The sequence below is a fragment of the Moschus berezovskii genome, chromosome 26 (genome assembly GCF_049115385.1).
Source record: "Moschus berezovskii isolate FMDL1 chromosome 26, NW_MosBer_1.0, whole genome shotgun sequence".
NCBI classification, from domain to species: domain Eukaryota; kingdom Metazoa; phylum Chordata; class Mammalia; order Artiodactyla; family Moschidae; genus Moschus; species Moschus berezovskii.
Window position 1 is genome coordinate 12,771,923 of NC_142485.1, and position 26,511 is coordinate 12,798,433.

Sequence of the window (26,511 nt, forward strand, 5' to 3'; positions counted from 1 at the left end):
ATCATGCCTTACTTATTTCCCATTTTTTCTGTTCCACTCCTCTATCCCCTTTCCTACTTCCAGCTCAGTATCTTTTATTTTTCTTTAATTCTGGAAAACATGTCTTTTTTTTTTTTTTAACCAGAAGACACAGCCTGCATAGATAGAGTTTATCAAAAACAAATATGCACAGTTTGAATGCAATTTTAAAAAAAACACAAAAAAACCCCAGACACTCATTACCAAAACCAAAAAAAAAAAAGTAGAACATCACCAGCCAGCCGGAAGCACCCTGAGTGCTTTTCATGTCATAGTCTGCTCCTCCACCCCATGGAAATGATCACAATTCTCAATTTTGTTTTAACCAGTCTCTTTTATAGTTCTTTTTAAACATTTAAATTAAATATCTTCTAAAACTAAATATGTATCCCTCAACAACGTATTATTTAGTTTTGCCTGATTTTTACTTTGATACAAATGAAATAACGCTGTATTATTTTCCTTAAATATATGTACTTATTTTTGTTAGCACTGTGTTGCTGAGATCCACATATGTTAATCATTAAAGCTGTGACTTCCTCCTTTCCACTGTTCTATATTCCATTGTAAGAACATAGCACAATTTATTTGTTCTCCTGTTGGTGGATATTTGGTTTATTCCCCCAGGTTTATCCTATAGAGGGTAATGCTGCCATCAACGTTCTTTTACATATCTCCTGGTACATGTGTTTGAGAATTTCTCTAAGATGTATGCCTAGAGGTAGAATTGCTAGGATGTCAATTACATGCATGTTTAACTTCACCACGGCATGTTTGATACCGAATCGGTCGTACTGTTTGCATCCCACAGACAGTAGACGTGAGAGCCTTTTGCCTCCGTCCTTGGTAACACCTGACATTTTCAAAATTTCCAATTTGGTTCATATCCTCATTATTGCTTCAAATATTTTTTCTTCCAATTTTGTCCCCTTGTTCCTATTTGCAGTTATTGATAGTTCGTTAAGACACAGTTCTTGGCTTTAAAAAAATAATGTTTTCCATCTCTTGCTCCTTTCTGAAAAATTTTCTCACTTTCACTTTCCAGCTCTTTCAGTCATGTTTTGGATGTATCCCTCATCAAAATTACTCCGTGTGTTTGACCCCCTCATTTCTACTCTTGTGTTTTCATAGATAACATTCCCACCTGGTTCTTTCTTAAGGACTTCTTGCTTCATGGCACTCAAAACTTCGTTCTATCCTTAAGTGCATCTGTTTGGACTATTCGGACTTCTTGGTCTGTCTGCTGTAATTGCTTTGTCTCAGAAGGTGTATACTGCTCAGTTTTGTTGTCTCTTTCTGGAGTACAGTTGCTTTACCCTGTTGTGTTAGTTTCTGCTGTATACAGGGAAGCAACCTACATGCCCATCAGCAGAGGAATGGCTAAAGATGTGATATCTACAGACAACGGAATAGTACTCAGCTATAAAAAGGAATGAAAGGAATGCAGTTACACCATCTGTGGAGATGAGGATGGGCCTGCAGACTGTCACACAGAATGGTTAAGTCGGGAAGAGAAAAACAAACAGCGTCTCTTTGTCGTCTCTTGTGAAAGTGACGTCAGGTGTCCTAGTCTGCAGGCCCGAGCTCCTTTGGCAAAGAGCTGAGGCTGCCCCAGACTCATCTTCCTCCCTGAGTCTGCAGAGAAAGCAGGGGATGAGCCCCAAGGGGAAGAGACTCAAGCCCCACAGAAGTATTGCTAATCATTCCCAACTCTCCCCATGTTCAACAGGTAACTTCTTGGGTCAGTATTGTCTTTAAATTGTTGGAATGAAGCACCCTGGGTGATAGCTGAGTGTATCCATCTGTCTTACTCCTCACCCCAAGAGTATTTGGCTCCATCTTGACCCTGCTCAGACCTACAGGCAGCTTCCCAAGTAATTCTCCCTCCATTGTAATTATTTCAATGGTCCCATTTTTGACTCATTACCTGTTCTTGTTTCATGAATGTAGTATCTTTTCTTACTCTTTTGAAATGATATGTTATAGTTTTTATTCTTTTTTCAATCTTTTCTCCTCTTTCTGACATTATTTTCCTTTACTCCAGGTTTCTTATTTCCGCTTTGTTTGTTTCAGTTTTGGTTTAGTCCCTTCCTCTTTGAGGATTTCCTCACATCGGGTAATCGTTGGATGTCAGTTCTTCATCTCCCATCAGTGAGGCTAATGGGAAGCTTTGTCTCCCTGAGGGGTAGGGTGCTCACAGCCTGGTGGGTTTTCCTGTAAGCTGACTGGGCTACGACCCAATCATTTCGTTTACAGACTCCGCCCCTCCTTGACTTCACTAACCACAGGCCCATCAGTTTCCCAGGGAAGAATCCTTAAATATCCGGCATAGGACAGAGCAGCTTGGCCACCACCCTTTTGGGGGATGAGATGTGTATTGGGGGCTCAGTTCTCTATGTCAGCTTCACCCAAGCCTTCAGTAGTTGGCTACTGTCTTTCATCTGTTGCTATCATCCTTGATGTCACATTCAGCTTTGTCTGATGTCACAAAGACCAGCACTTCTCAGACTTTGGCATTTTTGTTGTTTGTGTGCTAAGCTGTCTGATGTCACAAAGACCAGCACTTCTCAGACTTTGGCATTTTTGTTGTTTGTGTGCTAAGCTGTGTCCAACTCTTTTGCGACCCCATGGACTATAGCCCACCAGACTCCTCTGTCCATGGGATTTTCCAGGTAAGAATACTGGAGTGGGTTGCCAGTTCCTTCTCCAGGGGATCTTCAATCCAGGGATCAAGCCCGTGTCTCCTGCTTTGGCAGGTGGATTCTTTACCACTCAGCCACCAGGGAAGCCCAGAGTCAGCCTGCATCAGAATCAGCTCGAGGAGCTGTTGACATACAGATTGCTGGGCGCCCCCCACCCTGACCTTCTGATTCAGTGGGCCTGGGAATCGGCATTTCTAACAAGTTTCCTGGTGAAGCTGAGGCTGCTGGACCCAGGGCCACACTTTGAGAACCACGGCTCTCAGGAACCCTTCAGACTCCCGCTGTAGCAAAGAAGGGGCTTCCTGGCCACCTGGGTAGAAAAAGACATCTATGAGCCTGATGGCTTCTTCTAAAGACTTTAAACCAACCCTTATATGGTCAACCCTGCCCTACAGTGCAGAGCAATTTGGTGTCTGCCGTTCCTGTGCCTTTTGAGACATATTGTGAAGTGGCCTGATTCTCAAGGCCTCTGGTTCGCTAGCTGCCAGTGTAGATTCCAGCTTTCTCTTGTATTCTGTTTCACTGCTTCCGAAATTTTGTTGACATCTCTTCTTAGCTGCAAGTTCCTCTCCCATTTTCTTTGTGGGTTTGCTGAACTTTTTTTTTTTTTTCCCTTTCTTTCCGTTGTTGTCTTCGTGTCATTTGTCAGAGTCAAGCAGAATGAAATGTATGTATTCAATCAGCCCTCCTGTTTGCTCATTTTATGCCACCATCATCTCTCACCTGGCAATAAATATCTTTTGCGATGATGAATGAATGAACTTTGACACACAGTGACGAGCACACAGTCAGGAAGCGTGACATGTGATTCTGTTCAAGCTCATTGAAATGCATCTGCCTCTTGTTGTTCATATAACATCTCTTAAAGTTTTAGACGGAGATGCTGAATTATCGCTTTAAGCAACTTTCAGGGTTTAATTAAAGTGCAAGGTCTGACTGGCAGGGCTTGAGATGAATTTCACTGTCTCGGAGGGAAGCTGAGATGTGGCTTTGAATTAAGGGAATGAAAGATTCCCAACAAGTAGTATCTAAGGTCACACACACAAAAATCTCGATTTATAAAAGGATCTCAATTCAAAAAGGAAAGGATGGGAAAAAATGGATGCCAATCTGTGGCATGTTCGTTATCCTCATGTATGGGTGTACTCCATTTAAAAAGTTGGAGGACTCTATAATGGGGTTGTGGCTATATCATCGACCTTTAAGTTGATTTTTAAGAATCATTTTGTTGACTATTTACTTGAAAGAAAGATTTCTGTGTCCGGAATTATCTGTGAAACCTAAGACTTGGTAAACTAAAGGAACAGTTTCAAAGGTTTTGTGCTCCTAAACATTGGGTATTCCCAGGCAATCAATTATCTATAAGTTGAAGAATTTCATTTGCATGTAAAGGCAATTCACTGTTGATATTGGCAAAACGGGCAATTGTTTTATAAGGTGAAAATATCAGTTAAAAAACTCTGAGTCACAGAATGGGCAAAAATAACATTCTGCTTTTCTGCCATCTCTTTCCACCCCCGAATAAAATGTTATTTTAACACATTTTATTTCTGTGATGAACTATGACAAGTCACGTTGCTCCAGAAAGGAGCAACCTTTTCCCTACCACTCAGGGCGAGGATCAATCTGGAGCAGCAAATGGCTCGGTGTTGAATTGGTCCACTCCAGCTGAACTCTTAAGAGGCTGGGCTAGCAAAGAGCTATTGAACTGATTTTTGTGGTTCCCTCAACACCTGTTTCTGAGGAATACTTGTTATCTTGCCCTCCATCCTCCGAGCCCATCTCTCTCAGAAACACCACCTCTTTGGGTTTTTCTCTTTGTTCTTCCCAGGCAGACAGTGGCTTGGGGGATGCTGTGTGTGGGTTCATTGCAGCTGTTAGGTTTTCATTCTCTGAGATGTTTGCAGTCAAACCCTCACATTTCTAACTCGCTTTTCCCACTTCTCTCTCTCTCCTTGCTCCTTCCCCTCCTCAAGAAAACCAAGGGAAATTGACAAGCAGCAGGACAGGGGAAATTGAGCTATATTATTTCTCCTTCGGGAACTTCACTTTGCTGCCTTTATCTGAAAGCTATCATTTTCTACATCTCTTGGCAAGGGTTCTCATCGACCGCTGACCCCTAAATGCCTATGCTGATCAATAGTCCTGGTATCTTATTGACATGCTCATTGACAGCTCAAACGGAGCACGGGAATCGGGAATGGCAGCCAATTGCAATCCGTTCAGGCTGCTTGAGGGGCAGGGGAGGCCCCGTGCTGATATTGACACTGTAAATGGAGACGGTTTACTTAGCGCTCAGGGAAGATGCATTTGTTAAGGAGACCGATAGATCTCATTACTATTTAAGGGCAGGGGCTCTTCTGGCAGCCCATGGGCAGGCTTACATCAACCCTCACACTTGCAGAGCTGGAGAAATAAACCCTGAGTGATTAGTCCTCCCCACCACGAACAGAACCATCGGAGGGAAGTGAAAGTCAGCAAAGGATGGAGCCAGGATTCGGCAAAGCGGAGGGAGGGGGCATGACAGTTAGAGCCTCGGTGCCTATCTTGATGAGTGGCAGTTTCTATGTCTGGGCTCCTCTGTTTTGCAAAGGCAAAATCGAGAAATCACGGGCTTTCAGGGCAGGAAGGGATTTTGCCCCAGGTTTTGTTATTCAATGCAGCAGTTCCTACACCAACAGTCCCTGAATGTGGCTACCCTGGAATTCGGTGGTCACCCTCAGTGACACGGAACTCTCAAACTCAAGAGCATTCCATTGCATTGTTTAGAAGCTGCAGTAATTGGGAACGTCTCCCTTCTTTAGGACCAAAATCTGTCTGCTTATGGCTCCTGCTCCTTGCTCCTGGATGGACTGTCTGTCACCTCACACATTTGCCAGAGACACCAGCTTGGTTTTTAACTTTCTACATCCCTTATCTTGCCAACTCCTCACAAAGACATCCCCCTTGAGTCCACCCCCTTCTCCATCTTACAGAGAGTTTAAGAGATTTGCTCGAGGACAGAGAACTGGGCGCTGGGTGTGCCTGCCTTGAGTTCCTTGGATTTTTGTTGTTATTGCTTTGTTTTTTCCTGCAGCACTGTCTTTCTGCCACACAGAGTGTCTGACCTGACTTTCTTTCTTTTATTATCTTCACGAACGATGTAATTCATTTCCTAAGAGTCACCTGCCATTTCTGTAGTGCAGCCGCTCTGGTTCTCAAAAAGGAGCCATTTTATTCCTTTCCTTTGAATGGCCCCCGGTTCACTTTTTCTAACTCTGGCAACAAAATTCTTCAACTCTTCCACCTCCCCACGTAGCACAGCTAAGCCCAGCCCCAGGCTCACTCACACTATGGCCAAGCTGCCAGCTCTCCTCCCTTCTCCTTATGGCCCTAGGAGAAGGCTGGTCCACCTGCTCACCCATCTTGCTGTGGGAACAGTGAGCTTAGCTGCTAAGTCGTGTCTGACTCTTTGCAACTTCATGGACTGTAGTCCGCCAGGCTCCCGTGTCCATGGGGTTTTTCAGGCAAGAGTACTGGAGTGGGCTGCCCTTTCCTTCTCCACTGGGGACAGTAGTCTAAAACCAAGATGGGGCTGAGCTCCAGCTGGTCAGTGATGCTCTCTACCAGGCCTTGGGGATGGAAGGCAGGTTCGTTCATGTCAGAACCGGAATAGGATTGCGGTCTGGGGTGTGTGCACTTGTGTCCCACTGCACTACTATCCAGGCTCAGCTGTGAAGGGGTGAAGGCTGATGGAAGCTGGGCATGGAGCGGAGTCTGGATGCCTGGCTGGAAATTCAACGTGACCCTCTTTTTTGGGTACCTGGTCCTTTGAGGCCTGGGGAGGATAGAAAAGCCCTGGATGGTCTCTAGGTAGTGGAGGCCCGTGGAGAATTCTGTCTACTCAAAGGATTTTAAATAGAGCTGCCAGCACTTCTAGCCTTGGACACAGAGTAGAAGGAGCTTTTAGGAACCCCACTGGGACCACTGAGAGGCAATGAGTGGGATGAGGATTAATGAGTCGATGTGGCAGGGAAGCAGATTTTTTCTCGTGGAAGCTGCCTATGAATGGACAGTATTGGCACCATTTTCAACGTTAGTAACGTGAGTGATCATCACTCAGTCGTGTCTGACTCTTTTGCAACCCGATGGACTGTAGCCCGCCAGGCTCCTCTGTCCATGGAATTCTCTAGGCAAGAATACTGGAGCGGGTTGCCATTTCCTTCTCTACAAAGTTAGTAAACCATGGGTTTGATACCAGTTGTGAATATGCAGATATATTGATGTATGTGTCTTCTAACTCTACTGATGGCAGACGATTTGATCACATGTTGGAAATCTATAAAAGGGCTGCACAAGGGCAAACACTCAGGCACGTGCTTTGGGCATCACACCCAGCTCATCTTGCTGCCCCTCAGCCTTGGCACTTGCCACCTGACCATCATGCACCTTGGAACGGGATGATGCCATCTTCCTTCATCCTCTGGTGCCTATTGAATAAGGCCAAAGCTCTCCACCATGGCATTTGTCACTCAGCACAGTCTGGCCCAAATTTATGTCCCCACATGGGACTCAGACAGCCTGCAAGGAAGTCACGTTAAGCCAGTTGCTTAGCCCTGAGCATGCAAGCACTCCCATGCCTTTGTGCCTTTCTTCCTGCTGTGATCTCTCCTGGACAAGCTCCTCCCCTGGCTTTTGTGGCAGGTTAAATTCCCATTTACCAGCTGAGTCTCTGCCCTGAAACCTTTCTGGATTCCTCTTGTTAGAAAGAACTTTGCCTTTGTGCTCCTACTTTATGCAGACACCTCCTAGCACGCTTAACGCACCCCTCTGAAGACTGTGCTTAACTGTTTTTGCGTATCACTGCTAGATCCCTGAAAGGGAAGACTGATTCACTGGTCTTTATCTCTCAAGAGCCTTACACAGGGAAGGCAGTCATTATTAGGAAGTGATGGGTAGGTTTCTGTTGTTCGGTGGCTCAGTTGTGTCCTACTCTTTGAGACCCCATGGACTGCAGCACACCAAGGTTCCTTGTCCTTCACCATCTCCCAGAGTTTGCTCAAATTCAAGTCCATTGAGTTGGTGATGCTATCCAACCATTTCGTCCTCAGTTGCCCCTTTGCCTCCTGCCCTCATTCTTTCTCAGCATCAGGGTCTTTTCCAAAGAGCTGCATCAGGTGACCAAAGTATTGGCACTTCATATATATAAAATCACCTTTCTGTACATCTGAAACTAACACACAATTGGAAACATCTGCATGCCAATTACACGACCTTCCTTCATTAACTGTCCTCAGCTATGAAGTGGGGACAACAATAGTCCCCACTTCAGAGTATAAAGTTAGAATACTCAGAATTAAAAGAGATGATGAAAGTTAAATGTGCCCCTGCATTCAAGTAAATAACCATTTTTAATTCCTTTGTTATCATTATTGTTCTAGGAATAGATACTTTCGGCATGACCTGAACACACAGACACTGTTTGATCCAATCATTCTCACAGTTGTGAATCCATCTAAACGTAGGGTCTGTCCCTGCATTCATTCATCCATCAGTAAGCATTTCTTATAGAGGGCAGGCCAGTAAACAGTTTAGGCTTTTCGGGCCATACGCTCTGTTACAACTACTAAATGCCGTCCTTAGGGCCTGAAAGAGGCAGTGTATAAACTGCTGGGTGCGGCTGTGTCCTATTCTAACTTAATTTTTAAATCTGGCTGTGAGCTGGATTTGGCCTGCAGTTCATAGTAGGCCGGTCCCTGTTGGACTGTATTTCTGCTCACACTTCAGCAGGAGTTAAAAATGTTCAATAACCATCCTCACTGGTTGAGTGAGCCCTGGAGAAGAATCGTGTGTGTGAGAGCTTCGACGACTCTTTACATTTATAAATGGGAGCCTCCTTCTCTCTCCAACCTACTGGTTTCACTCTTGATCTGGAAAGAAGTTTAATGCTGATGTCCATCCAGGAGAGAGAAAGACCCCGGCCCCCATGAGTCATGATTCTCCTTCTACAGCAGCCAGACTCCTGGCTTGGAGACCAGAACTCCATGAGGCCAGATGGCCTCCTGGGTGCAGACACTTGCCAGAGACCTCCTGGACCACACCAGGAAGAAGGTGCTGCTGACGGTAGCCTACTGGGATGGAAACGTCTCTCTTCATGGCGGAAAATGCCTGATGATGATGACTTTGCTTCCAATTGCTGACTCTAGAAGAACCTTGCTCATCTTCCTAGGATGAAGTGCTTAGTCAGTCGTGTCTGACTCTTTGTGACCCTCTGGACTGTAGCCCTCCAGACTCTGCTGTCCATGGGGATTCTCCAGGCAAGAATACTGGAGTGGGTTGCCATATCCCAATTATTTCATCATTTGGTTCCTGGACTTCATTAACCTACCCCCACGAACTTTGATACCCATGACTCAATTTCTGGCTGTGCTGGCTTGTTCTCATTTTTTGGTGAGTTCATCTCTGCCTTTCATGGATCCGTTCTTTCTCTCTCGTGCCTTGTCTGAGGAGCTTCATGTCCTTCTCCTCTTTCTTTCCAGTCTCCCCTAATTCAGGTTTCTTAAGAGAGGGGTGCAACCGTGGATATTGGGGTGGGAGTGAGGAAATAAATAAACGCATGAAAGGGAATATTGAACTTCTAAGGCACTATAATTACCAAATGATCCTATCTCTCCCGCGATGGGTCCCAGTGGGATTTATTGCCATATTAACGGTGGTTTTCCCATTGCATTACTTAATAATGTCTGAGCTAATAACCCGCCAAAACACCCCAGTAACAACAACACAACTCCCTTCACTGTAATTATTATTTTTTTCCTAATGTGGTGGTTTTTATATAAATACTGATGTTTCTTTACTAGGTCCTTGTATATCTACTTGCTTAAATAATGGGCCCTATTAAATTGCCATCAGTGGTAGTGTGCCATATGTTAGTATTATACTGATGTCTTCTCACTGATGGGCTTGAGTTTTTCAGGCCCTTTTAGGGCGCTGGGGGTGGTGCTACCTCCCCTCCTTCCCTTTCCTCTCCCCACCCATCCCCTCATGGCCCCCATCCCATCCCCCCTACCTGACACTGATAGCATTGACAGAAACAGGAAGAGGGCCTCAGCTGTGCAAACACAGTACTTCTGTTTATTTTGGTAGCCTCCGAAATATTTGTTGAGAGTTATTCGAGCAGAAAGGCTGAATGGAGATCATTGCGATGTGTCAAATTAAGGAGTGCTTAATGCCTGCCTAATCTCTTGGTAATTACTGTTGTGGCAGCGGAAGGCTTCAGAGCCTGGTAAAGAAAGCTAATGATAGTAAGAGACATCAGCCTGCCTGGGCACCCATGGCATCGCTGCTCAGCACAATTAGAGGTCCTGCGTCGATCCGAGAGATGGAGGCTTTGTCACATAGGAGAAAGAGGATCGGCCTTTGGAGGGGAGGGGTCAGACTGGAGTGTCAGCCAGGGTCACTGGACAGGGGACTCCTTTAGCTGGGTGTCACTTTCCTAATGGTATTCTAAAATGTGACAGCCAGTGCATGTCTGTGTGTGTGTGTGTGTGTGTGAGTGTGTGCAGGCGCACACACTCATGGATGTCTGGCCTCAGGGTGTCTGGGGGAAGACAGAGAGCTTTCTTCTCATTTTCCCATCTTTGTCAATCTTTCTGTCATATGGTCTAACCACTTTGTCTGATTCTTTCTCTTTGGCTTAATTTTCTTTCTTTCTCAATATCGGCTCTCACTCATGCTCTTTTCCAGCTCCCTCCCCCCTCCCCCACTTCCCTTTTCCATCACTCTCTCTGGCTGATCTCTTTCACAAGCATCTACCTCGATCCATCATGAATTTTTATAGAAGCAGAGAATAGTCAGGAAGCAGGTAAGGAAGAAGAAAATAAAACCCTTAACAATACCCCCAAACTCTGCCTAAAGAGGATGGAGGGGGAAAAAATGGGAATTTAAAAGAGCCCAGCAGTCAAATTCACAGAGATCCAAATTGGAAAACATGAAGTCTCTGACATATGAATCTGTGGTGGAAAAATCATGGGAAAGGCAAATTGCACTTCAGAGATCAGTGGAAATTCTTTAATACTATACATTCTTAATGAAGCAGTTGAAACCCAGCCCCAGAGTTCACTGGGAGCCTCAGTGATCTGACAGTGGCCTTAGGGAGTGATTCAGCTGTGTGGATTTTGGTCCCAGCTAGTATCACCCACTAGTTGGATGACTTTGAAAAAGCTATTTACTCATCTGTAAATTGGGGATGTACTTAGCTACCAGGGGCGGTGTAAGAAGCAAAGGAAATGCTGTGAAAAGAGTAAAATGCGATAAATCAGTCAATCAGACAATTAAGCAAGGCATCAGCAGAGATTAATGTGTAAGGCACAGATAACTGGGAGGCTCACAACTTGGTGTAATTACGTAGATCATTGGTGCTGCTGGCAGAGTCGAGAGCCGAAGCTCAGAAGGGTTGCTACATTTTTGCACAGAGTGACTTGGAGGGGACAGACTCTGCTTTCCTGGGTATTATTTTTGCCACATGCAAGACCTCAGGAGATCCAGGCAAGTAGCAAGTACCTGCAGAGTCCAAAGTAGGGAAGCCGGGGCTTGAGGAGAGATGGAGTCAGAAGGTAGGCATGGTTTTTAATGACAGTGCAGAAGGGGCAAAAGATAAGGGAATCTGCGTTTCTTCCAAGGGGCTCTGGAGCATCCTGTTGGCAGAGGCCAGGGTGACAGGGCCTCTTGTCTTGGCCGATTTCTATTTTGTCACTGAGGTCTGGGGCAGCAGAAGGAAGGGAATCTGAGGCCGATCAGCGCTTCTGTGGAATCTCCAGCCTGTGTTGAAAGAGGATGCTAGAAACGGAGTGCCCTCCGGGATGAGAAATCATCTTGCGTATGGAAGACCCCTGATTTTGGGGGATGGGGTGGATTGGGCAATTGGGACTGACACGCATACATGACTAATATGACTAATGAGGACCCACTGTGCGGCACAGGGAACTCTACGTAATGCTCTGTGGTGACCTGAATGGGAAGGAAACTGAAGGAAGAGGGGATGCATGTATACATGTGGCTGGTGCACTTTGCCGTACAGCAGAAACTGACACAGCAATGCAAAGCCACTAGGCCCCAATAAAAAAGGTGCCTCATCAACAAAGAAGGATGGCCTCCTTTGGGGACAAAATTCTGGACTCTCAGGTGCAGAAGGGCCCTTCAAGGCGTCGCACCCCTTTGTTTCAGAGGCGAAGCTGAAGCAGAGGCTGACAGTGCTTTGTCTCCCAGCTTCTCCCTCTGAGGAGTCCGGCACCAAAGGTCTCTCCCCAATGAGTGCAGCGTGTATACATGGTGAGCATCTTTAGATTTCTAATAGTCAGCTGAACAGTTTAGTTTTCCCAAAGGAAAGTTCTATTTGTAGACCTGTCTGTCTGAGCAGCCGCTGCTGATTGGAGAGAATGTAGTCAACTCAGCAACCCCGTAACTTGAGAGTTTCTTGGACTTCCCAGCAGGGCGGAGCTGAGCCCCTGTCCGTGCTGCGGTTGGACATTCAGTCTTCCAGAGGAGATGCGGAAAGGCTGGCTAGGGCCTCTACCCTCTGCTCCTGCTATAGACTATTTGCTGGTTGGAGATGCTTCATGGGGACAGAATAACCTGGTGTCAGCTTAGTGGTCCTTCCCTGCCAAGGATGCCTGTCTTTTCCTTGGCAGAACGGGAGGTGAGGGTGCAGAAGGAACCCAGGTTCTGCAAGAAAGACAAGGCTGGGAAGGGCATGGAAACAGTGCTGGAGTCAGGCGGAGGGAGGCGGCGGGGGCGAGCAGGTCAGTGGTGGAGGGGCACAGACAGTCTGAACTGTCCGGTTCCATCGCAGAGTTCAGCAAGCAAGAGGTTCATCATTAACTGTCAGACGGCGGTTTTAATCAGCTCTGCTCCTCAGTGGAAGATAGATTTAATATCAAGGCACATTTTCAGAGCCATTAGTTTAATTATGACAGGTGTCTGCAAACTGGACGACTCTGCTTTCAGACCCGAGTGACAGTGTTTAATTCTCCAGGCCCAGGGGATGCCAGGATACTGTACCAGAATGAGCCTCCATTAAAAGTCTAAGTGATTTTTTGTCTCCCCATGTCCCCCTGTTTCTCCTTGCCCTCTTTCTTTATATTCTACTGTACATGTCAAAAGAAGGAAAAGAAGAGAAGACTGTGCTTCCCATAGAAGAGAAAATATTTAATAGTTTTAACTATTAATAATAATTATTATGATAATAAATAAATATTGGGACTTCCCTGGTGGCTCAGCCGGTAAAGCATCTGCCTACAATGTGGGAGACCTGGGTTCAATCCCTGGGTCAGGAAGATTTCCTGGAGAAGGAAATGGCAACCCACTCCAGTATTTTTGCCTGGAAAAATTGACTGCGCTTCCTATAGAAGAGAAAATATTTAATAATTTTAATTATTATTAATAATTAATATAATGCTAAATAATTATTAAATAATAATGATAATGATAAATAATTAATAAAATAATAAAATAATTTAATTTAATACTCACCCATGAAAACTCAGCTCTCTCTGGGGCTCCCAGCATCTGAGTTTCTGATGCTGGGAGAAAGGTCAGGAGAAAGCCCTGGGCGTTTCACTTGTAGCCTTTCCATGGACATTGAGCACCACATCTGGGGTAATTTCCTGCTGGTGTCCTGTTTAGGCAGAGCCTGCTAGCAGGGCTACTCCCTGACTCAAGGGCTGGTGGACTTTGGAGGCTGGGAGCGGGGCAAACCCTGGGGTCAAGGGCACCTGCATCTTAGCCCGGAGCCTGGTCCCCATCCTTTCCTGGGATGGTCCCACGCGTCTCCCACACCACCCCTCCCCTCTGATTGACTGTCTGGGTGACCATGGACTGGGCACATGTGTTCCTGGGCACATGTGTCCACTTCTACCTACAGGTGCAAAGGGTTGGGATAGAGGAACAGGGCTTTTCAACCTTTTTCTGTTTTGTTTAAACTCCCACTTGCTAATTTGGCCATTCTTCTGTTTGTTACGGCTCCATTTTTTTCAGAACTGATGGAGAAAATTCATCAATCTTTCATTCTTTCTGTTCACACGGAAATGAAGGAATTCATTTCTTCTTTATGAATTAATATATTTAATATAGTTATTATACATATTTAATATATATCTTGGGTGTCCCCATTTTAATGCGAATAAAGCAGAGTCCTCCAGTGGCCACTGGGCTGTCCTCTTGCCGCAGGGAGGCACTCAAGAGCCCAGGGCCCAAAATACCTGCAGAGAATGGTCTCTGGGGACCAGCCTGGCTTTGCTGTGCGTGATGCCTGAGGCTGGGACCCTCCTCCCAGGGGATTGTCTTCTCAGGGGCAGCTGACAGGGCTGAGGGTCAGGAGCAGGTGGTCAGGGGGCAGTAGAGATGAGGGCCGCCAGGCTTGGGCGGAGGATACAGTTTATTTCTCTGGTTGGTTGGCGTCCAAGGTCAGGAGGCCTCATCAGGCTCTCGGGCTTTGGGGAACTGCTTCTTATGTTGTCCTCTCAAGATCGCTTCCAGGTCCCTTTCCTGCAGAGGGTGGGGAGGGCACACAGACGTGGGGCCCGGCCTCCTGCCTGCCTGCAGAGCCTGTCCTGTCCCAACACCTAATGGGGCGGCTGAGCTGGGCTCCAAACCTGGTGTTCAGTGAGCTCTGCTGCATGGCCAGACCGAGAGAGAGAGACAGAGAGATAGAGACGAGACAGAGAAACCCGGGCTGAGCATCAGCATGGCTTCCCACGGAGCCCATCCTTGCCACGTCAGCAAGGCAGCTCCTGTCAGAAATGCGCCCAGCTTCTGCTTTCCCTACATGGGGAAGGTAAGACGAGGCTGACTTTCCTTGACTTTTTGTCTGTTTGTTTTTTTAACTACTCCTTTCAAAGTACACACCAGTCATCAGTAATCTCTGGAGACCAAAGGCAGCAAATGAGCTTCGGGAAGGACCTGCTCTGAGTTTCTCAGGAGCAGTCCTTGGCTGTGTGGCATTGGTCGTGTGTTAGTCGCTCAGTGGTGTCTGACTCTTTGCAATCCCATGGACTAGCCCACCAGGCTCCTCTGTCCATGGGATTCTCCAGGCAAGAATACTGGAGTGGGTTGTCATTTCCTTCTCCATGGGATCTTCCCAGCCCAGGGATCAAACTGGGGTCTCTCACATTGCAGGCAGATTCTTTACCATCTGAGCCCAGGCTTCAGAATACATGAGGTTCCTTGGTTTGGCTCCCTTCCAAAGGAGAGAGTTTGGTGCAGGAAGAGTGACAGGAGGAATCTCTGGGACTCCCTGGCCCCTCATTTCTGCAAGCTCTGGCCCCCACGGTCCCCCTCACACCTACAGATCACGATTTGCTCTTGTTTTCCACCGAGGGCGGGTCTGCTCCACACCGCTGGCGGTGAGCTTTCACAAGCTGACCTTCCTCTATCGAGCTTCTCAGGTTTCTTTCTAGTTACAAGTTGAAAGTTTGTGGTGACTGCGCTGAGCAAACCCATCGCCCCATTTTTCCAACAGCATCCGCTCCCTCCGTGCCTCTTTGTCACAGTTTGGTAATCCTCGCTGTGTTTCACACTTTTTCATTATTATTGTGTGTGTGATGATGGATCTGGGATCAGTGATCCTTGATGTTACTGCTACGAATCAATGAAGGTTCAGAGAAGGGGGAGCACTTTTTAGCCATAGAGTATTTTTAAATTAAGTATATTTAAATTAAGGTATGCACATTATTTTTTATCTAGTATATAATGTTGTGGCACAGTGGATAGATTACGGGGTAGTGTAAACATAGCTTTTATATGCACTGGGAAACAAAACTGTTTGTGAGATGCTTTATTGAAACACTCACTTTATTATAAAGTCGGGAAACAGACCCACAATACCCCTGCAGTCTGCCTGCACGCAGTCTGGGTCGATCTCTGGTCATTCTTTACACTGAGTCCTGTTCCCTCAATGAGACTCTTGGTACACCCAGAGGAGGGCCATCTCTCTGTCCCCTTCCCTCCCCCAGACTCCATGGCTCCTAGTGTATTTCCAGGGACAAACTTGAGCACATAAATACACCTGCAAGATAGAGTTGACTCTTTTTAGCAAACTCACTATTAGTGGAGTATCTTTTACAAATCGTGTTCAAATGTCCTCTGGATGCCTCCTGGCCTGGAAATTCAGTTTAAAATGTTCAAGCTTCCATCAGTCTTAAAAGACGTTAGGGGCCCACAGAGTGCAGTCCTCCAGGGAGCACCCATGTACTTAACAGTGGAAGGGGCCTAGCAGTTTGGAAAGTACAGAATTGATACTTACTTCTTTCTTAATTGCCTGGAATAGAAGCTTCCAGGAAACGTGAGCAGAGAACTTCCAGGTCCATAAATCTTGTAGACATAGTGGAATGGAACTCATGGTTCTGAGACCTTTGACGAATATTAAAAAACCATCTATGCATAACCCTCATGTCCTGTGTAAGGAAAACCCAGAAAACAGTGGCTTTTTTCCGTTTCTTTGCTGGCCTCCTTTCTTAGGTAGAAGCAGTTGCATCTGTTTGTTTTATCTGTAGACCCTGTCAAGAAGATGTGGTAATGAGTTTTGGACGTTAGACAACCACACAAAATGCAGAATCCATGTAACAAATTATGCACATAAGATTCAAGCCCAGGATGTGAAAACCTGGCATTTATGTAGAAGGGATAATTTGCCACAGGACTAATTTGATAGCACTAATTCATAGGTTCGAAACTGCAATATCATATGATAATAGTTCCAAGTGACTTTCCTTTATAATTATAATAGATTCAACAGTGCTTTGTAACTGGGCTCTATTTTTTTTTCTCTTCCTAAAAAAAAGAAAATAGGTGGATTTATTTGTTAAAAGTGCATGGAGTAATTAGTTTAGTGACTAATTAGCTGAAACCACTGTGACTAGTTTACCTCACTGACAAAGCAGCAAGTTGCTTGGGAAAAATGCAGGGTAGACATTGCTCAGAGCATTTCAGATCATGAAATTGTACAGACTTGATCAGCGTGGGGATCATATGTGTCATGATTCATCTGGAAATGAGTAAGTATGCAAAGTTTTTTAATGTTTTTTTTTGGCTTGTATATTCCAGGGATAAAATCAGAGTTCTGTTTTTCACAATGTTGTATTAATTTCTGATGCACAGGAAAGTGATTTAGTTATATATATATATATTCTTTTTCAGATTTTTTTCCATTATAGGAGACCTGGGTTCTATCCCTGGGTCAGGAAAATCCCTGTAGAAGGAAATGGCAACCCACTCCAATATTGTTGGTTGGAATATCTCATGGACAGAGGAGCCTGGCGGGAGAAAATCCTTGGGGTTGCAAAGAGTTAGACACAATATAGTGACTACAAGAACAACAAACTCTACAGTGGGCTTTGTTGTTTATTTTATGTTGTTTATTTTATAAAGTAATGTGTGCCTGTTAATCCAAAGCTTATAATTTATACCCCCTACCCCAAACCCAAGTTCTTTGTCAGTTTTGGATAGCTGGTACCATCAGGACAAAGTCTGTGGGTTTCTCTTATTCATCTGCAGAAGTTGAAAACACAGTACTCCCTTGGGAACATGTGAGGACTATTAGCCCCAAGAAATGATCTGTAGACAAAAGTGTCTTGTGACCAAATCATTTTGGAGAACACTGTGTCATTTACCTCTTGAATACTATCAGTACACACCACTTATGAAAGATCTGCAGTGTTGGAAATGTGTTTCATTTTGTTTAACCAAGTGTTTCCCAGTCCTCATTGACTGGGATCTATTTTTTTTTTTTCTTTTTGACATAATGCTCACTAACAGAAACAGCTAATTAACATCTTGAGAGCCACACCATCTTGTGGTTCACGGATACATGTTTGATGCTTTATGCACTCTCCAAAATGATATTAATTGCCTTTCCTTCTGATCTGTTGCATCATCCTCTACTGCTCTTCAACTCCTAGGTCAGAGGCCCTATCCTTCTAGAAGTTCTTTCTTCAAAATGCCAGCAACACAAGCCTTTCCCATCCCATGGATGTATTGATTATACCAAGAGATGTTTTACAGGGTTTCAGCCCTGAGAGACAGGGATCAAAGGATTGGGGTCAAAACTTCGTGGACTTTCTTCTTACAGTCTAATTAATATGATAAGAGCAATGACTTTTTGAAAGCCAAATGTGGGCCATTCATCAGTAACCTGCTTTTTTTTCTTTATGTTTTGCTTTTAAAATTTGGAGAGTAACATGGAACAGACGTGGTCAGTGGACCGTCTCTCGTGGATCTGATACTGGTTCTACTCGAGAGCACCTGTGTGATTTTCTCCTAAACCTTCGATATCCAGTATCCTCAGGTGTCTAACCAGAGAAGGCAATGGCACCCCACTCCAGTACTCTTGCCTGGAAAATCCCATGGAAGGAGGAACCCGGTAGTCTGCAGTCCATGGGGTCGCTAAGAGTCGGGCACGACTGAGCGACTTCACTTTTGCTTTTCACTCTCATGCATTGGAGCAGGAAATGGCAATCCACTCCAGTATTCTTGCCTGGAGAATCCTAGGGATGGGGGAGCCTGGTGGGCTGCTGTTTATGAGGTCACACAGAGTCGGACATGGCTGCAGCGACTTAGCAGCAGCAGCAGCAGATGTCTAACAATAGAGAACCTCTCAAGCTCGTTTTGAGAATTCAGTGAGAAATTTGAGCACATAGAGTTGAAATACACAAGCTGTGATTTAGATGCACGAGAAAGGAAAATCTTTATTTTAATAAAGGAATTATAATCTGTTCGTGGGCTCTCAATCTGCCTAAAGCAGATAAAGAGTTCTAATTCTTTCTTCATGTGTGTGCGTGCTAAATTGCTTCAGTCGTGTCTGACTCTTTGTGACCCAGTGGACAGGAGCCCACCAGGCTCCTCTGTCCATGGGATTCTCCAGGCAAGAATTCTGGAGTGGGTTGCCGTGCCTCTTCCAGGGGATCTTCCTGACCTGTGGTTATTACTCTCAGCCAGATTCAGGTATTGTTATCTTGTGTGATGTCTTTTGCAGGGATGGGAGGACACTAGCTCATCTTTCTCCTTCTTTCTATGTGGTCCAGGAAAGGAAGTCCTCTTCCATGTGCTGAGGTCTCAGCCCCTGCTGTGAGCGATCTTGTCTGCCTCCTGGAAGCGGTTGCCCTTGGACCTTACTGCTGTCTCTGGTTTCAAGCCTTTGTGTTCTCTTCAGTTTCCTGGTCCCAACCCCAGGCTTCTTGCAGAACATTAGTCCTCTCAGCGCTTCTGGGTCCAAGGAAAGGTCTGAGTCACTGCTGTAACTCACATGGCAGCAGGAGTCCCTGAAAGTCCCTCCAACTGGACCACTCCCACTGCCCAGGCTGATGCTTACAGAACAAGAAGCATTGACTCTGATGTGGCTTACAGGCTCTTTAGTGGCAGACAGCACAGTTTGCTCTGCCTTGTTCAGGTATAAAGCTGTTTATGAAATGATATTAAGTAGTTTATAGAGTCTCCTGAGCCATTCAGAGCTTAGATGTGAATGGCCAGGAACACAGGAATCAGAAAATAGCTACATTACAGAACCTTCTAGCAAAATAGTATTATGCATTGGCACTCTTTTTGCTGGAAACTGGAGAAAAGAGGCTCCTTCACAGCTGCCTTAGAAGGCCTGGTGGCCTCAGGTGCTAACTCACCATGCAACCCAAAGTCTCAGCATCTGACCCTGAAATCACATTGGCTCCTCTTGCCCTCTGTCTTCTGTTTCATGTAAGAGGGCGCTTGCTTTGGCAGAACCGATGTGTGAAGGTGAAAGTTGCTCGGTCCCGTCCAGCTCTTTGTGACCCCATGATCTATAGTCCGCCAGGCTCCTCTGTCAGTGGAATTTTCCATCAAGAAGAGTGGAGTGGGTTTCCATGCCCTTCTCCAGGGGATCTTCCCAACCCAGGGTTTGAACTTGGGTCTCCTGTATTACAGGCAGATTCTTTACCATCTGAGCCACCGGAGAAGACCAAGCCACATCTAAAGAGTGGGATACAACTTAGCAACCGAACAGCAATAACAAGCCTCATCTAAAATCCTAAATATCAGCGAGTTTAGAAAATTTAGATTTTCAGCCTTGGCAAATTGAGCAGGACCCAGGAAAGAGGTTGGAATGGGAAATGAGCTAGGCAATTCCCAGTATATGCAAAACTCGAGCCTTTATGGGGTTCTACTGGTGTTTCCATGTCATCTTGTCTCTCCCTTCCCAAGGCATTCACCCTGGGTCTTGTCCTCCGTACTTCTAACTCCCTTTTAGGACTGATATTTACTATTTCCTGAAGGGACGTTGCCCTGGCAACATTTTCTCTATTCTTTTTGGACTATTCTTTACAGCAAAACTTTACACCTTTCACACCTAAAGAAAAACTTTTCTGATGGAGCATACAAAAGGAAATGATTCTATCATTCAGCAAAGCAAGGAGTCCAAGTGAAAACATCTCGGTACTTTGAAATGGAAGCTGGTTCATGATGTCGGGAGCAGAGAAGGCTTTTCAGTGGGTAGAGGCTGTGACAGAGACTGGCTCTACGGACTCACAGGAGGTCCACACACAGTTCCCAGGCTTCCCTGAAGGCAGGGAGGGTCCAGATTTGTGCACAGCTGTACACACCACCCCTGGCCCTCTCATTTTTGTCCTCATTGTTGACTGGCTGAAAGGAGAGGTCCCAGGGGGGAGGCCCCACAAGATAGCGGAACCACAAGATGGAAGGCCCTGGATCTCCAAATAAGCACATAGAAGACGTTCCACTCAACTCTTAATGGAACTATAATGGGAGTAAAAAGTAAATTACATATTTGTTAAGCCACTGAGATTTTTGAATTGCTATAGTATCAGCAATGGTAAATTCTCTGAGTAAATAGGGAGTGTGGTGTCACATGTTCTGTCTGAATCTCAGTCTTGGAATCTAACATGGGAGACGGTGAGAAGTAGGTGCTCGATAAACCTTAACTCCTCTAGACAAGACCTAAATCAGCAACAAGAGCTGGGCACCAAAAGGGGATGGGTTTCAGATGCCTAATCAAACACATTCATGTGGAATTAGGGAGATCAGACAGGATGAAGAAGATAGAGTGAACACCTGTGCACGTCTTCCTCAGGGACCTTATCTCATTTAGCTGGACCCACAGCCCTGTTTTAGAGGAGGAAAGAGCAACCCACTGCAGTATTCTTGCCTTAAGAATCCCATGAACAGAGGAGCCTGGTGGGCTACAGTCCACAGGATCACAAAGGGTTGGACACGGCTGAGTGATGAGCACAGCCCTGTTTGGTGTTAGTGGTAAAGAACCCACCTGCCAATGCAGGAGACATTCCCTGCAGGAATGTCTCAGGTTCAATCTCTGGGTCAGGAAGATCTCCTGGAGGAGGGCATGGCAACCCACTCCAGTATTCTTGCCTGGAGAATCTCCATGGACAAAGGAGCCTGGCGGGCTATAGTCCATGGGGTCGCAAAGAGTCGGACACGACTGACTGGACTTAGCACAGCACAGCGTGGCCCAGCACAGCCCTATTGGAGTTGGTTCTGGCATCCCCTCTGATGATCTGTAGGGGTCTGGGGTTCAGAGAATTCCAGCCAATTGTCAAGGTTAAACAGCTGGCAGTGATTAAACTTGGATTCAAATCACAGCATTTTCATTCCAAAGCTTGTGTTTTGTCACTATGCTTGTTTTTTTTTCTTCCAGTTTTTATTGGAGTATAGTTGCTTCACAACGTTGTGGTAGTTTCCACTGTATAGCAAAATGAATCAGCCATACATATACACATATTCCCTCCCTTCCGGACTTCCCTTCCCATTCAGCTCAGCATAGTGCATTAAGCAGAGTTTCTTGGGCTACGCAGTAGATTCTCATTAGTTATCTATTTTACGCACAGTATCAATAGTGTGTATATGCAAATCCCAATCTCCCAATTCATCCCACCCCTGCATCCCCTTGGTAGCCATGCATTTGTTCTCTACGTCTGTGTCTCTATTTCTGTTTTGCAAATAAGATCATCTGTACCATTTTTCTAGATTCTAAATATGTTAAAATACTATATTTGTTTATGACACTAAGTCCGTCCACAATAACGTGTTTTCATTCCTTTTCATGACTGAGTAATATTCCATTGTGTTTATGTACCACATCTTTATCTATTCCTCTGTCCATGGACATTTAGGTTGATTCTGTGTCCTGGCTAATGCAAACAGTGCTGCAATGAACATTGGGGCACAGGTATCTTTTAGAATTACATTTTTGTCTGTCTCCAAGTTTTGTCTCACCAAGGATTCCAGAATGGTTTGACCACTCATGATATTTTAATTCCTGGAGGTCAGACATGTGCTTTACTTGCTTCCTGAGTGAATAGATATGTGCTTGGTATAAACTCAAAATATGTCAACTTACTGGTTGCTTTGTGTGAACTCTCACAGATCTGAATTCAAGAAAACCTAGACAGAAATGGCTTTTCCCCACAATTAGGTAAATCACAAAAGGGCAAACAAACAGATGAGGTTTATATGAGCTTGTCTCAGAGGAAATAGGCTGCTGTACTCACTCTGGATGTCAGACCATCATTCTTAGGTGACCCACATACAGCAGCATCTCAGAGCCCTGAGACCTGAGCATTGTCTGTGAAATGGCCTCTGAAGAAATACATGGAGGACTAGTTCATTTCCTCTGGAGCCTGCTAAGGCCACATTTCTGTATTTCAAGTTTCTGGTTCTGTATTTTTTTTTAATCAAACCAAGTTTCCATTGTCATTCCTTTTTATTTTTGGTATTAAAAAGCAATTATTATAGTTACTATTGGTGTTATTATTGGTTTTGAAAGTTAAAATATTTCAGTGTGTAAAAGAATAAGGGAAAAATACTCATAGTTTCTTCTCCCAGAAATAATAATTCTTAGCATTTGGTATCTTTCCTTGTAGATTTCCCCATGTATTAAATATGTGTATTTAATGCAGCTGTTCTTGCACTAAATACACAGCATTCTACTTTTTTCATATTATATCTTTTGTAAATGTTTTCCCATGTCACTGCATATTCTTGAAAAACATTATAGTGGAATAATAATCCATCTCAAGCAAGTGATGTAATTTATTGAAGCAGTTTCTTCTTTGGGGAATTTAAGTAGCTAAATTAATGTAGTTAATGTTATGTGGAAATAAATAATGCTATGATGAACATCATCGCCTACATGCCATTGTGCTCTTTATTTCCTTAAGAGACTTTCTTAATCATATTTGTACAAGGAATAAATTACAAATATTTATGAGGTCTTTAACACATATTATCAAATGCTTTTAACAAAGTGTATGGAGCATGCTTCCACCAGCAGAATGGTATCTATCCATCTCACGATTCACTCTTTTTTAAAATCTGGAGTGTAGTTTTACAATGCTTTACAATGTTGTGTTGGTTCCTGCTGTACGGAGAAGTGAATCAGCTGTATGGATACATATAACCCCTCTTTTTTGGATCGCCTTCCCATTTAGGTCGCCACAGAGCATCTGCGATATACAGTAGGTTCTCATTAGTTATCTATTTTATGCGTGCTAAGTCGCTTCAGTTGTGTCTGGTTCTTTGCAGCCCTATGAACTGCAGCCTGCCAGCCTCTTCTGTTCATAGGATTCTCCAGGGAAGAATACCTGAGCGGGTTATTGGCCATGCCCTCTGCCAAGGATCTTCCCACCCCAGGGATCGAACTGAGTCTCTTAGGCCTTCTGCCTTCGCAGGCCGGTTCTTTACCACTAACACCACCTGGGAAGCCCAGCTATCTGTTTTACACAGGGCATCAACAGTGTGTGTGTGACAATCCCGACCTGCCAGTTCACCCCGCCCTGCGTCCCTCTGGGCCTCCACACCTTTGTTCTCTGCGTCTGCATCTCTATTTCTGCACTGCAAGTAGGATCATCTGTACATTTTTCTAGATTTCACCCATGTGCATGAATATATGATATTTGTATGTTCATGCGTATATGTCGATTCACTGTTCATTCTTTAGCGTGAAGTTGTAGAACTTCTCAATCTAGGGTCCCATAGATTTTGACATAATCCCGAGGTCTGGGGAGAGCCTAAAATGTGTATGCCAAATTTTGTGTGAATGTACACTTTTCTGAGAAGAGCTGATGACGGATGTTTAAGAATTAAATCATTCTTGTATGTTTATTTTTCATATCTTAGAAAATAAACAAGGATGAGCATTTCTTCAGAGAATAAGGGGTTGAATACTCCTTCAGATACGTGTGGGCTCCTTGTCTTTCTCTGCTGAGACTTGTCTGCCCTTCCTGTTTCTGTTTCTGTTCCACTGAAGTGTCTTTGTCTTTTTTATTTCTAAGAGACTTTTATATATGAGGGAGGCTAATCCTTTGCATGCCATATTTGTGTGCTAATTATTTTCCTAGCTTGCTGGCTTTCTTCATAAAGAGAGGTTGAAAATCATTAGGGAGTCAGTTGAACAGTGGATATTCCCTTTGTTACCCCATCTGTCATTTCTACATTTAGAAAGGCCTTTTCCAATTAGAGATCAGCACAATTCTATAATTCCTTGCAGTGTTTTACGGTTTGCCATGTATTTAATCCATCTTGAATTTAATGTATTATTAAATGTATTATTCATTCATTTATCCATTTCTTCTTTTAACAAATATTTACTGTGCCCTAATTATGTGTCAGGCACTCACTCTGGAGTAGGAACTTAATTTGATATTTTCCTTGACTGACTTGGTCATTTTTCTCCATTACCATTTGCTGATTCTCTACTGCTTCCTTTATTACATTTTATTAAATTATGTTAAATTTATTAAATATTAAAATTTTATTACTAGTATTTTATATTATTAATATGCCTACTTGCATATCATACATTTTATTAAATATGAAATAAATCTGAATTGCTACACTAAATGGAAGTATTTATTACTTTTAATAGTAAATAAATTTAATAATTATCAAGAATATATGGTATTTTGTGTGCCATATCTTTTATTTCATTGAGCTTTCTTTGAATCTCCCACTCATTCCACACTCTTTAGGTGACTATAGCTCTAGGATTTATTTTAATATTTGATAACACTAGCTGCTTCTTAGCATTCTTCTGCAAAATTCTTAGCTATTTTAAATTATTTTTTCAGATAAGTATCAGAATCGTTTTTCCAAGAAAATGGGTGTGATGTTTAGCAAATCTATGAACATCCTCTGGTCCTTATTTATATTTTATCCTCTTTACCTAAAATAAGATGCTATTAATATAATGTGTGCGTATCTTAGCAGCTCATGCCATTCCTACTGGTGTTTCTAATTTCTAACAGATTTTCATTGTTGTTGCTGCTTTTGTTTGCATATGATGATTTTGATTTGAGATACAGAATTTCTTGTCTGTTAATTCATTAGGTATTGTAAAGTGTGTCTTTTGATTATAGATTTCTGTCCCAGATGATACACAGCTACTGGACTGATGTTTCCCCAAAATCTGCAAACTCTAGACTAACTGTACTTCAGCCTAGGTAACTTCCAATCCACCCTTTTGCCCCTATGTATCTCTGAAACAGACTATAACGGAAGGCAATATTCTGCTGCAAGAATCTTCTCTGTGATCTCAAAGAAGTCATTGAGTGATGCACAATTAAGTAGATTTTGTCACTCGCATCAATTTTGGAGTTTTTCCCCTTAAACCAGATAGCTTTTCTTTTCATTTTTAAAATTGTGGCTTTTTCTCATTGTGTTATCCAGTATTACGCTCTAGGGGTTGGTACTGCTTTTCTTTTCATTTTTATATGATAGTTCTTCCTTACTTTATTATCTAGTTTTGTGCCTTTTGGTTTGCGCTGCTTCCTTTGTTCTTTTTTGCTGTATATGCTGGGGTTTATTTAATTTTTTCTTTTTTTATTGACGTATAGTTAATGTGTTCTAGTTGGGTTAATTTCTACTCTATGGCAAAGTGACTCAGTTATCCATATACATACATTCTTTTTCATGTTCTTTGCCATTATACTTTAATATAGTTCCCTGTGCTATACAGTAGGACCTTGTTGTTTTATCCATTCTATATATAGCTTGCATCTGGTAACTCCAAACTCCCACCTAACCCTCCTGTGTCCCACTCGCCCTTGACAACCATGAGTCTATTCTCTAGTCTGTGAGTCTGTTTCTGTTTCATAGACAAGTCTGTACCATATTTTAGATTCCACATATAAGCAATATCATATGGTATTTATCTTTCTCTTTCTGACTTACTTCACTTAATATGATAATCTCTAGGTCCATCCATATTGCTGCTATTTTTTTTCCCTTAGGAACTTGGAGGCTTTTCTCTATGGGAGGCAAAAATCACTTGCTGATGCCCACTAGATTTGTTATGGATCCTGATTACAGAATGAAAAGTGGCGGGCGTGTTTGAGAGGTCAGATCATGGTGTGTACTGACACTTCTCACAAATTTCCAAGAACTCTCAGTAGTACCTAAAATTCAATAATAAGGTGTCTCATTTGTCATTTGTTCACAAGGGGTGGAAAGCAAGAGAGAAGCAGGGGAAGGTCATTCTTAACGTCTGCAGAAAGCACAAGAGGAGAGCAGAGATATTACCTGGGAAGAAAAGACGGGCCCGCCCAGAACCAGGGAGGCTAGTGAAAGACATGTGCAATAGCTCGGGGTGGGAGCTGGTGAACACCGGTAACGGTAGGTGCTGTTTGCAAGAAAAGAAAGGATGGCATTTAAGAAATATTTAGGAGCCAGGGCTGATGGCTTGATGGAAGAAACGAAGGAAAAGCAGAGTCGTAAAATGACTCCCAGCCTTATGGTGGGACTGGCTGGGAGAACGGTGGTA